Below are 13,767 nucleotides of genomic sequence, written 5' to 3' on the forward strand. Positions count from 1 at the left end.
ATTTGTTACCAAGGGATTTGGTAGACCTTTATGCCTTAAAGCATCAAACATAACCATGAACTTGCCTATAGCCTGCCCCATGGTTTGGAATTTGTCCTCAAGGTTCATCATTAAGTTCCTCTTGGTGAGCACTTTCTTCACCTCTAGTATAATACCAGTTCTGTCAGCTATGTCCAACTCCTGCAATTTATACTTATTTTTAGAGCTAAGGAATTGAATTATTCTAGTAGCTTCTTCTGGCATGTCTCCAAGTTCGGCCTTAACTCTCTGAATTGCTTCAGTAGCCTCTTTGACTAAATCATTTTGTTCAAATATGACTTGTATAGATGGCCAAATATCATTGACAGAGTCAATAATATTGGCCCATAGTTGTTCTTTAGCTTGGGCAAGTGGCCCCTTCAATGTTAACTCTTTCTCCAAATTTTTCATTCTTTCAGTTACCCTGTTTGATTTCTAAACTTCATTCTTGTGCATTATTTGGGCTAGTTTCTTCTCTTCCTCTAGACTCCTTATTTTCTCCTTGAGTCTATTTATCTCAGTGGTCTGAATGGACATGTCCTCCATGGCTTTGACCAATTTACTTGCCTCATCACTTGGTTGAGCTAGTGCTGTTGTTGAACCTGTTGCTGATGTAGATGTGGTTGCAGCTAGAAGTGTTGTACCTAATGGAGAAGTGGGGGCCAATGAAGCTACCAAGGTGGATGGAACTACTATAGGTACTGTCAAAATAACAGTGGCAGTGCCTGTCTCCAGGCTGGCCTGTTTCAACTGTATCAAACTGTTCAATTCCTTCATTTCTTTCAACTGATCATTTAATTGGAGAACGACATCCATCATCTCCTCCTGTTGGGTTTGGTTCTCTAGGACCTCCTCGGTCTATGGATGCTCTGAATGAGGCAGTTTCAATTGTTTCTTTAAAGAAGCAATATCCTCATGCTTCTTCTTTATCAATTTTTTTGTAGCTTTGACATCACTTGGATTATATCCAATTTCAATCACCAAATCTTCCAGTGACTTGATTATGTTATCCTTGGCATGTGAGGATGCCTTTTCTAAATTTAACTATGATGTGATGTTATCCAGTGATCTTTGAAGTTTGTGCACAGTCACTTCTTTATTTCTCATGGTGGAATAAATCATCTCACGTGCCTGCTTATGAAATTCAATTTGGTCAATAGGGTGAACATCCCTAGCCAAAACTTCGAATTCAATCTTCCTATAGTTTGTTAATGGTCTGGGCTGCTAGAATGTAGGTTGCATGAAGGTCATTTGCATCTTTCTAGTTTTAATTTCAAAGTCTGACATTAACCTATTCTGATTTGCAGGTGTTTTCCTGAAGTATTGGGCATAAGTCTTAGCCTTTAATGCCTCATTCCTCAACTTAATTTCCTTGGACTTCTCTTTTATATCTTTCTCTTTATCAACTGTCTTGCTGGATGAAGAGATTTCAATGCTAAGTTGTTTCTCAATAAGTTGAGTGTTTGAGGTAGAAGGTTGGTGAGTTTCTTCTGAAACTACCAGACCTTTGCTCTTTCCCACCATTGTGTTAGTGTCAGTGATTTCTAGTGTCTTAATGGTGTCTTATTGCTTAGTTACTAGAGTAAGCTTGGGCCTCTTCCTGTAACTGATCTCAAATCTGTCATCTATAGTGTCCATCGCTGAGCTAAAACCTTCTTCCCTTGTTCTTTTAATATTTTTGTCTTCATTGGCTGGAGTCTATAGAATGGGAGTAATACTCATTTGTTCTTGTAGGATTGGAACTTGCAAAAGGGAACTAGTATCAACTTATAGCATTTTTTCATGTTATGAAAAGAAAAACAATAACTCAAAGCACTTATCTACTTAGATTTAGGTTTCTTGGGAAAATTACATGTAAATACGATAACTCCTCCCAACCAATGATAGGAATAACTTCCACTCACTCTCCCCTCATGATAGATTCCATTTTAAGTAGAGTAGAAGACATAGATCTTTCTAGGTCTGTTCCATGTTTTCAAGAACTTAACAGTCCAACTCAAGAACTCACAGACCCACAATTCTATTTAGGATTTCCACTAGTTACAACTGTTGGCATTATGATACAAGTGTTGTCCTTGATGACAACTCACTCAGAGGTATGATACGGGTGATGGAAACTCAATCAGAGGATAGATCTTAGTACAAAAGGTCAAGAGAGAGATATACGCAGGTTAACCTTGATGAAAGTACGTATACACGCGGGAGAGAAGAAAAAAAGGCACGTATGCGTACACACGCAGGTTCACAGAAGGAAAGGCGCGTACATGTTGGAGAACTAAGTTTTGGTCCGTGGTATTTGGTCCATGGTATTTTGGTATTGGTCTGTGGTATTTGGCCTGAAGTGTTGACCCCAAGTATTGGTCTTGTTTCTACATGGTTTTGGACCATGGTATTGGGAGAAGCCTAAACCTATATAAGGAGAAGATCATTAGGCCAAGGGTGGAAGTGCAAGTAATGAATGTCTGATGAAGGGTGAAGATCTAGTATGCTAGTTATGGGTTTGTGATGCTTGGCTCAATCTGAATCAAGTTGGAAATGGCAGCGAGATATAAGTAATTATCTTTAGATCTGTACGCGGGTTCTCTCCGCTGAAAGCGCGTTTACACGTGGTTTTTACATAGTTAAGTAGCGTATACATTATGAGATTTGATGTTTCAGGTTGCTATTGATTCTAGCGGTTGTTGCAGAGTTCTGGGCTATGGTCTGTGTTCAGGTATCTGTATTTTGATGAAAGGGTTTCAGTGATTCAGTATTGGGTGATTCAGAGATTGATGATGCAGGTATAAGTTGATGATTGTATTGCAGTGGTGATTATTTTATATTTATGGATCCAGTCTAAAAATTTATGAAATGTGGTCCCCGGAAGTGAAGAGAAGGATGTAGCCTTCTATAGGTCAGCACCTACGTACTAGTACCTCAGCTAGTACAAGAGCTAAGGGGGTTGTAGCTCCCTTCTAGGAGAAGTTGGAGAACGAGAGAAGGTTGTAGCCTTCTGTAGGTAGAAGCCTACTTACTGGTATAAGACTACACTAGTATATAAATATTTTAAAAAGAAGTTTCTTATTAAAGGAAGAAAGAGATGAATTATAGCAGGTGGTTTTCACCCACATTGGGTTTCCACCTTATATCATGGTGTTCATGTGTGTTGCTTATGTGTGATGTTATGTTCTCTTATATTTCTCTTACTGTTCATATGGTTAATAATGTTCTGATGCACTCATTAAGGACCAACTAACTGAATCATAAGTTTACTTGATATACACTTGTTGCATTACATATAGTTGCGTATACACGCGATTTGTCTTAACTGAAGTAGCATATATGAATCTGAGTATAAAAATGAAAAAGTTATATTGATTTGGTAATACTGATTCACCCCCCCCCCCCCCCACCTCTCAATATTATTTTCAACAATTGGTGTCAGAGCAGGTCCTTTGGAAGAAGCTTGATTGCTTAAAGGAAAGATCCATCAGAATGGGTAATCAAGAAAGAGAGGCATCCATCAGACCACCAATATTTGATGGGAGCAACTTTATCCACTGGAAGATAAGAACCACATCATATCTACAATCGCTTGGAACATATGTTTGGGGAATCGTGGAAGGAGGATACACATATCCATCAGCAATTCCTACAGATACAGCAGAGAGAAAGCAATATGAACTCAATGCCAAAGCTGTTACTATCTTATTGGGAAGTTTGTCACAATCAAAATTTGTCAAGGTCATGCAGTTCAAATCAGCCAAAGAAATATGGGACAAAATCATTCTATGCTACGGAGGAGATGAACAGGTAAAACGAGCAAATCTTGAAACTCTCAGAATACGGTATGAAAATCTTAAGATGCATAGTAATGAAAGCATAGCTAATTACTTCCTGCGTATAGATGAGATTGTCAATTGTATGAGGAATCTGGGTGAAGAATTTAAGGAAGTTGTCTTAGTTGAAAAGGTTTTAAGATCCCTGTCTGCTAAATTTGATTCCAAAGTTTCTGCCATAGAAGAAAAGGAGGATCTGCAGAAAATCACTATGACGCAGCTTCACGGAATCTTAACTGCTTTTGAGATGAGAAAAGGAGGACCATCAGATATGAGAGAAGCCACATTTGAAGTGTCAGAAAATGAATCAGGATACATTTCAGAAGGAGAAGATGAGGTAAATTTTGTCAAGAATCTTGAATGGGGATCTGGAAGGTTCAAAGGTAAGCTACCTTTCAAATGCTTTTCATTTGGTAGAGTTGGTCATTACATTGCTAGATGCCCTCATAACAAAGGAAATATGTCTGATAGAAGTTATTATATCCATGATAAAAGTAATGACACATCCAATAGTGATGAAGACATTAGACTTCTCATGGCATATGAAAATAATAACGTAGAACCAAAAGAAGTTACCAGATTAAAAGAACAGTTGGAGTTAGTAACCATAGTAAGGGAGAAATTACAGGATATAGTAAAAGATCAGAGCATAACAATTCAGAGACTTGAATTGAAGATCCTTTCTCTAAAAGAAGATATTAAAGAATCAAAGAAGCAAAATGAAGAAGCTCTTGAAGAACAAGAACATGAAGTAATCGAATTAAAGCAACAAGTGGAAGAAGGAAGAAAAGCTGAAGAAAACATAAGGAAGTAGTATCTAGAAAAGGAAGAACAACATCAGGTTGAGGTAAATATCTTAAAAATTAAATTAGAAGAAGAGGATAAACTGTTACAATTTCAAGAGAGTACTAAGATTTTGGATGACATTCTTGGTAGTCAAAGATCCCCTACTATCAAAAACTGGTCTTCCCTTTTATGAATCTATCGAAGGTGAATCTAGCTGACAAGGCGAGGCAAGGAACTCTAATGAGAATTCTGAAATACTCAACAAGGAGATGAGAGGACAACCTCATCAACAGCCAAGGAAAGAAATTCCTCAAAGAAAATCCTTTACTCCTAACTGTGGAAGTGATAGACGATTATTTCCTCTATTGAATAATGTTGAATGTTATGTATGTCATAATCTTGGACATGTTACAGCCAGATGCAGAAGTAGAATGTTTCAAGACCATCACATAAGATCATCACATTCCGGGTACTTCAAAGGATATTGTTTTGCTTGAAATATGTTTGGCCACAAAGCAATTGATTGCAATAGAAGGAACATAAAACATGTAATATGTTATGCATGTAACAAGTTTGGACATAAAGCAAGGGAATTCAGGAGCAAAATTCAAACTCCAAAGCAAGAGGATTATACATCATCACAATTCCAGGTATTAAAGAAGACAAAATTAGAGACAGAAAGGTGTGACATAACTCAGTCAGCTGACATAACAGACACAGGGGAAATTGAAAATGTAGACCTTCAATATTCCATCTTGCATACGCTGATATAATGAAGATAAGTCACGTATTTACGTGATCTAGAGGCTGCAGAGTCACATATATGGATCTTAGAGGAAAAGGCAGCAGAACAGACTCAGGAAATGGCTTGGTCATGGTATATGATGGTTGGCACAGGCTCAGGGGGAGCATATACCTCAAATAATGCATTGTTGGCATTATGGTTAGAAGTCTTTGGTGATGATGCTTATGTGGCTAAATGATACATCTTGTTGTTTGATCAAAAGAATGGTATTGTAGGTTACATAACTGGATGCTGATGCTTATGGTGCAGATCATATATGGTGTATGATAGTGGCTAATGACTATCATGGTCTTGAATGGATTGCTGGTCTTTGTTATAAAGACCTTGCATGTGCTCAGGGGGAGCATGGATGTATTGGTACATCTTGGCATATACAAAGGGGCAGCCCAATCATAGATTTTAGCAGGTACACAGGGGGAGTATGGACAACAGAGGGAGAGAACTTCTTGGTCTTCCCTTTTCCCTTGATGTCAAAGGGGGAGGGTGACTTGGTGTGGTGGTTGCCATCAAGTCGAAAGGGGGAGATTGTTGGCATTATGATACAAGTGTTTTCCTTGATGGCAACTCACTCAGAGGTATGATACAACTCATGGAAACTCAATCAGAGGACAGATCTTAGTACAACAAGTCAAGAGAGAGATATACACAGGTTAACCTTGATGAAAGTGCATATACATGTGGGAGAGAAGAACAAAAGGCGCGTATGCGTACACACGCAGGTTCACAGAAGGAAAGGCATGTACATGCTGGAAAACTATGTTTTGGTCCGTGGTATTTGGTCCATGGTATTTTGGTATTGGTTTGTGGTATTTGGTCCATGGTATTTTGGTATTGGTCTGTTGTATTTGGTCCATGGTATTTTGGTATTGGTCCGTGGTATTTGGTCCACGGTATTTTGGTATTGTTCCATGGTATTTGGTCTGAAGTGTTGACCCCAGGTATTGGGTCCAAAGTATTGTTTCTACATGGTTTTGGACCATGGTATTGAGAGAAGCCTAAACCTATATAAGGAGAAGATCATTAGGCCAAGGGTGGAAGTGCATGTAATGAATGTCCGATGAAGGGTGTAGATCTAGTATGTTGGTTATGGGTTTGTGATGCTTGGCTCGATCTGAATCAAGTTGGAAATGGCAGCGAGATATAAGTAATTATATTTAGATCTGTACATGGGTTCTCTCTAGTGAAAGCGCGTGTACACACGGTTTTTACACAATTAAGTAGCGTATACATTATGAGATTTGATGTTTCAGGTTGTTGTTGGTTCTAGTGGCTGTTATAGAGTTCTGGGCTCCGGTCTGTGTTTAGGTAACTGTATTTTGATGACAGGGTTTCAGTGATTCAGTATTGGGTGATTCAGAGATTGATAATGCAGGTATAATTTGATGACTGTATTGCAGTGGTGATTATTTTGTATTCATGGATCCAGTCTGAAAATTTATGAAACGTGGTCCCCGGAAGTGAAGAGAAGGTTGTATCCTTCTGTAGGTTAGCACCTATGTACTAGTACCTTAGCTAGTACAAGAGCTAAGGGGGTTTTAGCTCCCTTCCAGGAGAGTTTGGAGAACGAGAGAAGGTTGTAGCCTTCTGCAGGTAGAAGCCTGCGTACTGGTATAAGACTGCACCAGTACATAAATATTGTAAAAAGAAGTTTCTTATTAAAGGAAGAAAGAGACGAGTTGCAGCAGGTGGTTTTCACCCACATTGGGTTTCCACCTTATATCATGGTGTTCATGTGTGTTGCTTATGTGTGATGATCTGTTCTGTTATACTGCTCCTATTTACTGTTCATATGGTTAATAATGTTCTGATGCACTCATTAAGGATCAACTAACTGAATCATAAGTTTACTTGATATACGCTTGTTGTATTACATATAGTTGCATATACACGCGGTTTGTCTTAACTGAAGTAGCGTATATGAATCTGAGTATGAAAATGAAAAAGTTATATTGATTTGGTAATATTGATTCACCTCCCTCCCCTCAGTATTATTTCCAACAACAACCAGCTCAGGAATAGCTCAGGAATACCCTAATTTGGTAGCATCCTTTCCTTCCTCAACAATGTCTTGTTCAAGGAAGCAAATAATTCTTTCATATCCCTTTCAGATGCCATGGGTACATTTCCTCTCTTCCCCTCCTAGCGTTTGTTCCCCAAATGAGATGATATATCTCTAGGGGTGGGAGTCATTGTCCTCTAACTATCTGGTAAATGGAACTTTCACTTAGTGACTCTTCATTGTAAATTCCTAGGATAACCATAACCAACTTTTCATTAAATCAACATAAACCTTAAACATTAAATTTTCCACCAAACCTCCACACAACCTACATTTTATTGAGTTACTATAGTAAAAGTAAACTAGATATTTACTTTTCACTTAGGGGTGTTAAATATTCCCCCCCTTGAGTGAAACGCCATCCTTGGTGTTTCTTGTGCCTCACACATAAGATCTTTATTCCTATCTTCCTAGGTAGTCTTTCCTAGTTGAATCTCTTCCACAACACTTACCCTAGGTACCCGCTTTCTTCTGTAGCATAATTTCCTCTGATTGAAAATGCGTAGCGGTTCAGCCAAGGTCACTCTATCTAGTTTGACCTACATTACAATTATTACAGTAATTAGTTTCCATCCATCATCATCATCATCATCATCATCATCATCATATATATATATATATATATATATATATATATATATATATATATCATATACAAACATTATCAGTTGTCGTTTAGATGCCCAGAAAGGTCACTAGTATGTATCACTAATATGGGTTAGTAATCTGCACTCAATCATCGCAACTCATCATTGTAAATTATTAGGTTACTTAATGTCTGGTCAACTGATAAAGATCCCACCACATGGTCCACTATAAGTTTCATACCTCATAGGTCTCAATTCTGCCAGCACTAATTGATTAACAATGATAGTATGTTCAGAAATCATTTATTATTTTTGTCTTATGAGAGACTGTGTTAAATATCACCATTATACCTTCATCATAATTCAAGTGTGACATATGCAATGATTAGAAAAGAATAGAGTTTAGAATAACTTCCTTTGCTCGCCTTACTCGAAATAGATATATTGTTGTTTGCTTTCCCAGGTAGCTTAGTTATGTATGTTTGGGATTGCTTTACTACTTCCTTTCAACGTAACAACAAAAGTCCCCTTGAAGCATGTTCCCATCTTGGAGTTATTTTCATGTTGCATTACAGGTGGTAGATAAAATTTGTATGCACTTAATTTTATGTGAAATCATGATTTTATTTTATTTTATTTTGCATTTGTACATCTATTAAATATCACATACTCCCTTGTGGATAGAGTATAGTGTTTTCTTAAATTCCAATTCTTAGCATGTCATACAATGCATTTAATCAACAAGTTAATTTAATGCATTAGCCTATAAGAGTTATGAATTGTTAAAAGAAATAGCAGTCTTATCTAAATAAGGGGATAACTATTCATCCCACAATAGTGATTTTTGTTATCATTGTTAATTAATTTGTTCATTTTGTTTATAAGGTTCAAGGGAGATCCCGTCATCCTGTTTTCAACTAATATTGGCTCCTTAGGCACCATCGTAGTTTTCATAATTTCAAATATATCATAATAAAACATTACTAGGGTTTTAGGACAATTGCATGATTTACCATTTTCATAGCAAGTTCTTTTTTCCTTGTATTTTTTATAAGTTTTTGTTGTTATATTATGGTTGGTGTGTTGGTTCCATTCATTTAATTTTGTGTTTCTTTAGTACCACCAAGAATTAAAAGCACAAGATGGAGTTAACAATGACTTAAGAACATACTTGGAATAATATAACATACTTGAATTTAACCATAAATTTGCATCACCAATTTTTAGAACAATACTCCTCAACCCTACCTCCTCATGAGTTACCCCTTAACCTCCTTATGGGGTTCACATCAATTCTTCCCTACAATTTAGGATTGAGGTTCTTGGGGAATCCTTTTCCTCATTTTTCTTGTCAACCTTCTCAACTCATTTTCCTATTGCAGTTATCTTGACATGGGTTTTGTAAACAATAGTTTATTCTAATTAGTTATTTGACCAAGAATAGTTTGTGTCATAGGATTCATATATGAGGTATTAATTCAGGGTAACATTAACTAGTGACATGCTACATTTTCCATGTCAGCAGGCATAGGTAACATTTCTGCTAATGTGCTAACAACATTTATATTCCTTAGTTTTAAATTTACTAAACGGTGATGCCATATCCCTCACTTATCTTGGTTATCTATTCATTTTTAATCATATTTTTATGTGAACCCGCAACCTATTTATCAAGGCATATTAAGACAAAAAAAATTATACATATATAATATACCCATTAGTTTGCATGTCTACCTTACACACATATATTCATGTACATATATTCTTAGGTTGCCCTTTTCATCAAACCAAAAAGACTTGGTTATCATAATTACAATTGTATTATTTTATCTTGTTATATATGTAGTTCTACTAAATTTCCCATGAGGTTTAGTGTGCATTTTCTCCCATTCACCTTATTGTATCAACTTATATTAAATATTTAGGTATCATAACTACAATTATTAGTTATTTCAATTAATAGACAATCTAGCGAACCGCTTTAGAATATAGTAGGGTGAGCCTATAACTCAAAAAATTCTTGAGTCCTCTACTAGTACAAAAATTTGAAAACATAAGATTCCTTTCCCATGTTTCAAACCATTGCATTCCTTAGTAAAGTTTGATATTTTCAACGTTGTTCTTACTCACTTTACACTTTCTAAATTGTGATCTAATGCAAGACATTCTTCTGGATATCAATCACGTCATTTGGACATGCTTCCCTATTTATTTTGTGTCAACGAGTATCCTAGATACGATTACACTTAAAATTTTCACCTATATTATTTACATGTTACTACCAAGGTTGGTTTTCTTCCATGATATTTGTCCCAACCTAACTCTATTTCGTTTCTCCTCAATCAGGTATCATATTTAACAATTCTACTATAGCTCACAACGATATTACTCCCACAATATTCCATGTTGGCGGTTTCTTCTAATTGTTTTGCTGTGATAACCATTCTCTTTGTCACTTTCTTCTAATAAAACCCATTTTTGTAAAAAAATTTATTAATTCATTTATCAGTCTAGATTTCATCTCTGTCAATCATGAAATTTATATCAACCAATATCGTTATATTGGACTTATTTATACCTCAGTATATTATTAACATATAAAAAATATATCCTTTAATAAAAAATATATCCTTTAATATCACCACTTGTCAATATCTACTATATTAATTGAAAATTTCCAATCATTCCACCAATCGCCCATCCTTGACTCATATCATACATACATTTAGTAATCATAGGAATCCTATATGTCCATGCAACTCAGGAAGGAGTTATCCTTACATATTCTCAACTAACTTCCTTGGGGTACATCAATATATTGTACATCTTGTTATATGTATTACAAGGTTCTTGATTTTTTTTTAATATGTTTTGTAGTTTAAAACATATAATGCATTCAACATGGTGAGGGTTTTTACGATGTGACTATAGCTTTTCCTATGAAGCAAATATTCGAAATTTTAGATATCACCAACAATTTTCGTCACTTCTTTATTCAAAAAGGTCTATAAGTTGTGTATCGAAATGATCCCTAGTAAAATGAATTTCACAATTGTTAATAAGTAGCCATCTTATATATAATCCCATATTCCTCAAGATGATCTCACAAGAAATACCTAACTCCCTCCTCAAACATATCCAAAGTGTAGGAATGTTACTTTGTTGACTTAATTAGTATTCATCTTATGTCTTTTCAATGCATATGCTTCCTCTTCATTCCAAACCATGAAACAATTGTAATAGATAATGATTTTCTTAGTTGTCACTTTTATCAAATAAATATTTCAACGATAGTTGTTACAATTTTCCCTTCAATAGATCATAGTGTTGAACCCTTCAGCGTTGATACCACTTGTAACATTGCCAAATATTCTTTTAATGGTGGATTACAAAACCCATGGTCAATGTTTGTAGTAATAATTTGTATCATATTCACTTATTGACCACACTAGGTTTCTAAATCATTGATTATTCTAGGATATCAATGAGTCAACTATTTAATAATTTTAGTACTTGTTACTCCTAAACATCATAATTTTTATGGTGGCAACTAATTCTCTTGGCACTAATTATAGTGATTATAACTAAAGTATATTTGTTTAACAACTAACCCTAACCAGGGTTCCCACTGCTTAAGAATTATCTGGATTTTTGTCTTGGACATAGTTTTCAACCTTCTCCAAAATTTGTGTGATTCCACCTCAACAGATTTGATCTAGTACGTTGAGACCTACATCTTAGGAGTGATCTATGTGGTTAGAGGAACTACCTGTTCATCCCATCACCTCGACTAGTATTATTGTGACATCTATCGATTGGGAGAAATTGTCTCTACAAGTGGAATTAGGGTTTGAGGGTCCAAGAATATTTTCTGGAGCAACTCGTGCCTGGAACGACTATCCAGTTACTGTGACAAGGTAAAACCTCATTTTGTGCTTGTTTTCGAGAATTTTATGTATTTTTAATACGGGTTTCTAATAGTATAATGGGCATGCTTAAGGATTTTCCATCGAATGCCAAAAACCTCTTGGCCATTTCACAAACTCAACTTCTCAATTTAGGAAGGTTTTTTTTTTCCACCGACTAATCTTGTATTCTATTAATTCCTTCAAAGGCATAGGATATTTCAATTTAATTGACATTCTTGGGTTATATAAGTTAGGGCATCAACCAATATATCACTGTAAGCAATCCCTCTCTATTTATTATATGATTTACTTTCAGTTGGCCTTCTAAATTCTATTACTGATATCTGCAACTCTAAATAAACTAATTCAATTTGGGTTTTTAGCACGTAATTTGCTTCCACTAGCAATTCAATTACAGTCATCCCTCTTTCAATATCGTTCATGCTTACACATACCATTTGGACTTTCGAAATTATACTTATTTTGAGCTCTTATATTATGCCTTAATCCACAGTTGGAAGGTTTGTAAGTTTACTTTCAGCCTTATGACGTTTTTTGTACTTTATAGTATCTTTTCCTTTGAGGTATTTTGGCTTGCCAACACCCTCTTCTAGGAGATTTGAGACCATATACTCGGGGGGGTTTTTCCTTCTCTTTATGGTGTAAGCCTCTCCCACACAAGGAATGTGCGGAATTATTGCATGAATTGTACACTCATATTATCAATATTAATATTATAATTTTGTGTTAATTTTTCTTTTGTTTGAAAGGAAACTTGGATATGGTTCCTTAATCTGTATGTTAGATATTAGTCATTAATTTCCATTATGTATCATATGCTTAGTTACATTTAAATTTCTTGTAAATTTCCGGAAAAGAAAGAGTTAAAGGGTTCCAGGGTGTTCTTTCATTTGTTTTTGGTCCCAAAATTATCTATTTCTCTTGCATAATAATGATTTCTTAGTCATTATTATTTCCATGCATTCAAAGAATAATAAATAAATTACCAACAAAGTCATGATCTGTTCTTAACTTAGTATTCTCTATAATATATTCATATCGATGCGCTCAATATAGTTAAATTTCCCTTTGTTGTTCTCAGCTCTAACATGCTACCATTGTAAATTTCATATATATTTGTAACAAATTAGATGATTCTAAACACTGCTACAATTTTTATGGGTGGATAAATATTCCTTTGAATTTGTAATTTTTTAACTTGATAATAATTTGTCTTTTGTCAATTTTTCTGCTAAAACTGGTAGTTAGTTTTTGTCGCACTCTTTCATGTTCGTATAACAATCAAATTCTTCAAATTTTCAAGTTCAAGAGTTGTGCGCTTTAATTTTTTCCATAATTATATATCATAGTTTACATTGTCACTCATGTATATAAATGAAAATGTGAAATGAAAGTTAATGGAGACTTTCAAAATGCTTAACGCTACTTGCTATTCATGTTAATACTCTTTTGATTAAATTATATATTTTTCTACTAACAAGAGTATGTGCCCCTTATCTTCATGTTATTGTTAGTTTTTTTATTGATCCATATTTTTTTCCTCTGAGTGCTTCAAAGATTTTCTAGAAAGTTTTGGTCATACATAGAGGTCGATGCCCTTATGCATCACGATATGTGATGCAATACACCATAATGCTATGAGTGGTTTCCTCCATACCTTGTTCTAGGAAATTGAACTTGAAATAGCTACCATACACTATTATCATCTTTAATGTAGCTACGCATAACAATGAGATAAGTGACTAAAAGGAACTTGAGGCTATCT

This window comes from Pinus tabuliformis, chromosome 7 (assembly GCF_031772625.1).
Source record: "Pinus tabuliformis cultivar Carrire ecotype Pingquan chromosome 7, CPIR1, whole genome shotgun sequence".
Lineage (NCBI taxonomy): Eukaryota > Viridiplantae > Streptophyta > Pinopsida > Pinales > Pinaceae > Pinus > Pinus tabuliformis.